The 5,200-nt window shown below is 49.2% G+C and overlaps 1 pseudogene across 1 annotated transcript; it reads left to right on the forward strand.

Moving 5' to 3' along the window:
- Positions 1–541: 541 nt before the first annotated feature.
- On the forward strand, positions 542–4,847 carry LOC144097185 (uncharacterized; annotated as a pseudogene). The gene is made up of 5 exons (XR_013306945.1): positions 542–706; positions 1,018–1,148; positions 1,573–1,862; positions 2,641–2,815; positions 4,571–4,847. The product of XR_013306945.1 is annotated as an uncharacterized LOC144097185 (transcript).
- The last annotated feature ends 353 nt before the right edge of the window (positions 4,848–5,200 follow it).

The following is a 5,200-nucleotide window of genomic DNA, read 5'->3' on the forward strand; positions in this document are numbered from 1 at the left end:
ACAGCAGTTGTGCGCCCTTGTGCGGCGTCTATTTTTTTTATTTACATTTAAATGTGCTCTAGCCTTTCGGATATCTTATCAAGGTTTCTTCACGAGGAATTCCAATCAGCGGTTGTCAAGTGCGCGCAAGAGCAGAGGCGACGCGCTTTCCTCGAGTATGCTACGTAAAAGCGCTACCGCAGGACGAACTGAACCCTGATTGAACGAACCAAGCAAGCGGCAGTGTGAGAGAATAGCAACCGAGCTGATGTGAGGTCAAAATGGAACGGCTGCAGTTTTACCTCTCATCTTTACTACTAACATAACATAAAAAGCACCCTCCTGGTTACGGAGATGTTTATATAAGGTTAAGGCTGGACAGACGGCAAGAAAAATGCGATCACCGTAAATGCCTGTGTGGGTGAGGCGCAAAGATCGTTTACGTCATAATGATATGAAGGTGAGCATGTGACAACTGCACCAATTGTTCCCGATGGCATCGCTCCTGAGAACAGCTATCAGTAGAGCCAAGGCAGTGAACGGGATCCCGGACAACTTCACAGCCAGCCAGCCTTCACTTCGTTTGTCGTGCGCTCGCTTGTTGCTCCTCCTGTAGCAGTTGCTACTCGGCTTGTTGCACTCATCCCCGTCGGAACCATGGCCAACGCCAGCGCGTATTCCCTTCCTTGCTTCAGTTTGGACGAAAAGATACTGCAACTGCTCTGGGGTATGTGTACAGCCACGTCGTATCTTCTGTACTCACTGTTTGCTTCGGTGGTTCAGCACCTCTCTTGGATGCTTCAGCCTACTCGCCTGTTTTTGGCTTCTATCTCAGTCTTTAAAGACTGCATGATACTTCGGTCTTCCCAGTTCTTTATGTGCAAAAACTAATGTCGTGCTTCTGCAAGCGAAGCTAACAGTTTGCGGAGCTTCGGCAGACTCCCGGTGCGAAGAGCACGCTTATGCAATGTCATTCGGAATAGTTTACCTGGCGTTAACGGCCTCCCAGCAACCGTTTGTTGTGTTTATCGTGTGCAGACGAAGGCGTCCAGATGGAAGAGCTCCTGGAATTCTCCTTCGAGCGCGTTCGAAGACTGGCTGCTGAACGGGGCGTGGATGTGGACGACGACCACAAGGAAGAGCTCTGGCGTTATGTCCAGCGCATGAAGGTGAGCGAAGTTCTTTTTTATACGCCGTTTGTAAAAAAGGAGCTGCGTCCAACAAGTAGCATAAGTGCGGCAGGAGAACTTGGGTTCCACTCAGCGAATAGTCTTGCCACTTTGTGATGGCATTCGATCTTGATCTATTTAATTGATTTTGCAGCTTTAAAGCGAGGTTGTGACATTAGGCCTTAACACTTCCGACGGTGTTTCAGTCGTTTATTACTTCCTTTTATACTTTTCCTTTTACTCAATGCTTCTGTTTTGTATTCGTGACATTTTGCACCACCGCACTCGACCTTTGGCTGCTAGTGGGCACCTCGATATAAATAAAAAAAGCCATTTAAATTGAAATACACGCCATTTTACTCCCGTTGTATGAAATGGTGCTGCCTTTCTACTTGAAAAGTTGCGCCACACAACCAGTCCGCAGGCCGAGTAGCCAGACTGGTTGTCATTGTCCCAGTACCACGACCGCACGTCAAGGCAGTTCTTCGATTCGTACCAGGAAGACATCACCGGCGACACGCTATTCCACATGGCACAGCTGTCCTGGGATACGCTGCCCCAGCCCGATTCCTGCCGCGCCTCTCTGGGCCACGACTCGACGGCGTCTACTGCGGTACCCCTGGTCGAGATAGACAGTGACGTCAGCGGCAGCGTCACCAAGCCAAAGCCATCCAAGCGCACGTGCAAGACACCCAAGACATTCAGGCAATCCAAGTGCGATAATGTTCTTATTTTTGTTTCTTTTCATCGATTCTGTTTCTCTCATCAGTGAGTGCATATAGGCAGCCAGTCTCATATCATTTAAGATATCCTTCTTCCGTTGAACTAGGAGCTAACGTGATGTGCTTTTCAATACATTATTTTTACACTAATCACCTCGACAGTTCGCGTAAAGCGCATTCAGTGCACTGCTAGTTTGTTTGTTTTTTTGCTCGATACTTTTTGCCGACTGTCATCGGAAGGGATAGTCGCTTGGCGCCTTGGTTCATCAGTCGCATCGACGTCAATGGGGGCTTTTTCATCTTCGAGGCAGCCGGATTTCCCGACGGGCGAGATTCCGACAGTTTTGCGTCCATAACGGGCGTCATAACAACAAGTATTGAGAATACGTTGCCAGGTGCCTTGTGGAATCAGGACAGGGTGTCTAACCCCATCGTTTTCGACCCACTTAAGCTGTCATCGCTCTTGTCGCTTGTGTTTTTATTTACGTATGAGAGGGGCCTACTTCTCAAATGCACGTCTGCCCTATCTAGTGCAGCAAAGAGTAATTACAACTGGTGCCGAAACTTGGCGCCAGCCTTCTTCGTTTGTTTCAATCATCACGGTTAATCATTTCATTCTTCTCGATGCAAATTTATTGTAATCCCTGCTCACCAAAGTGGTACCCTTCGGTCGTACAACGCCAGTTCCTCCTGAGCAGAGGTTTATCACCCGCCTTCGCCAGGCGATTAATAAAAAGAAAGCAGCCGGACCTCCCTGTTCGTCTCCGCAGGTGCGACCTGAGCCCGATCTCTAGCGCCACGGCCAGGGCGCCGGTTCGTCGTTCGGGCAGCAAGGTGGCAGCACTCCTGGCCCGCCTGGTGCGCGACAGGACCACAGAAGAGGATCGCTTCTTCACGCGCGGCATCTGGCCCGCCTGGCTCAGCTTCAGCACGGCGAGGCCAAAGGTAGGCTTACTCGGGGCACTGTTCCATTTCCATCTATGCGAAATCGGTACTGGCCGAGTTGGCTCGCTCCAGCTTGGGCAGACACATTGCCCTAGCCGTGTGACCAAACATTTGCATCTGCGGACACGTGTTTTTTTTCTGGAGCAGCTTTTTCCCCACTTCGAACCTAAGCACAGCGACTCGTCCTGCGTCGTGCCACCGCTGAGCATACCTTAATATTTTAGGCGAAATGATATGCTCACTTGCGAAGCTGGATAGTTTGTTGAATATTTGCGAACCCTTAAAATCTTATACACGTGAAATATCTAAATGAGCTTAGGATGACTATTCAGCCATGACACCGCGGTCTTCACCATTTTTGGCAGTCCCAGGTGACGTCATGTAGGCGGACGCAGTGCTCGCCAAATCGCTACTGCGGTGGTGGTGGTGGTGGTGGAAAACATTTACTGTCCCCTAGTCCGAGGCAGTCCCTATTGCGAGAATTTATTTTACTAAAATCGATCTAATATCTCGCCACGCACAGAGCTGCGCGGTGACCAGCTTCGAGCATCAATGCACTGGTGACGCAAGTCTCGTGACGACGCTACCGTGACAAATACCAGGATTCCGAGACAAGTAACGATCACCGGCAATTAAACGGCGTTACTTCCATGCCTTCAAGTAGCTTTTGGCCCGTCTGACTATGCAGCAATCTAAAAGGAACCGAACCAGCCTAACTGCCAACGGTCCTCTAGTTTTGAGATCCGGCGTGACACAGTCCCAAACAACCGAAGTCTGAGGCCATGGAGGAATTTCTCAGGACCTTCTAGTACACTTGTACCCGAGGCCTCAGGCGGATGCCAGAGGAACCGGAAGTTTGCTGTCGCGTTGCCTATCGCGTTACGCTGGTCCGGGAAAGGGAGTGCGCTGGATATACGGCGCGCAGTTTGCATTTTGTTAGAGGCATCAATTTGTACAGAAACCAATTTTTTCTTTATTTTAGTGGAGCTCCTAGAATCATGGCAGGAAAAGGCACCGGCGCTGGGCGCGTAATAACCGCGGCTCTGTTGAGCGTGCCCAGCACCGTGTGCAGGTCGATTTTGCATAAGGTTGACATAGCTTCAATGCTTTCTTTTTTTAAAATCTAATGACCTTTTACACCGAAGCTATTCGAAATATTTGCTTCGAAATTATTCGAAGTAAATAGGCATTTGCATCGAATTAGCTTAGAACCAAAAAAAAAAAAAACCCTCATCGTACAAGCACACTTTTTTCCTACTCCATCTCTTCTGGATCGGGGTTCTCCGCAAGCATGTGCTGTATAACCTTTACAGGGGCTAAAGCACGGAACAGACGGTAGACGTCTGGCAATTATATATGGATCACAGATGAAAGCACAATGCGACGTCGCGCACAAACGCGTGAATTTCTGTGTTGCCAGGCATGCGTAAATACTACCCAGCCTCCTCCTTAAGACTAAGAAGTTAGTCTTTGGCAAACGGCATTGAAACGCCGTATAAAACTTTCCTCAGTCGTAAGCCCCTACACAGCTAACTTCCCACGATGAATAATTTTTTTCCATGAGGCGAAATTCTATAAAAAGGGGTTTACAGGCGACTGGTGTGGAATGTGAGTGGCACTCTGTAAAATTTTCATGCATTCGCAGGAGTTGGCAGTGCGCAATGCAGCTTGGTCCGAACTCGGCACAAAGCCGACATAGCCGATGGACATTCGCGCGTTCACTCCGAGCCCTGGTGTCTCAATTTACCGTTGCAGGAGTCAAGTCCCACGTCGAGTCGCTTCGGGCAAAGTAGCTCCCGCTCCCGACGACAGAGGACGCCGTTCTTCTTGCGCTGGATCGGTCGCAAGCGATCGCACGGATACAGGGTGTCGTCCCGCTCCCTGCGCCAACTGCCTTGAGTCGAGGCTCCGATGCAGCTCCTCGCATCTCTGCCCAACGCTGACAGCTCGCTGTACTTCCTCGTTCTCGGCGATGCGCACACACGCCTTCCTCACTGATCCATTTTACATGGCCATTTTTTTCTCCTCGCGGTTATTCATGAGTGAACATCTCATTTTCATTCTTGCCCTTCACGAACACTCTCATACACATGAACGGCGCCTTTTATAACGCTTTTAGCATCAATAAACGACCATTTGCTTATATCAGGAACCACGTGGATGTTTTCACTTGACAACTGGTACTCTCGCCATTTCGAAGGCAAGAGAGACTTTTCCTCACTCTACTGAAAGTAAAGACTTCAACGAATGCTAGGGAAGCCCCACTAAATGACGCAGTAGAAAACCCCTTGGCCTTTAAACTTCGTACAAAGACTGTACACGTGTTACTTTCAGGCAGGACAATACATTTTGTATTCCAATGCACATAAAATTGAAGTAATACAG

This window comes from Amblyomma americanum, chromosome 7 (genome assembly GCF_052857255.1).
Source record: "Amblyomma americanum isolate KBUSLIRL-KWMA chromosome 7, ASM5285725v1, whole genome shotgun sequence".
NCBI classification, from domain to species: domain Eukaryota; kingdom Metazoa; phylum Arthropoda; class Arachnida; order Ixodida; family Ixodidae; genus Amblyomma; species Amblyomma americanum.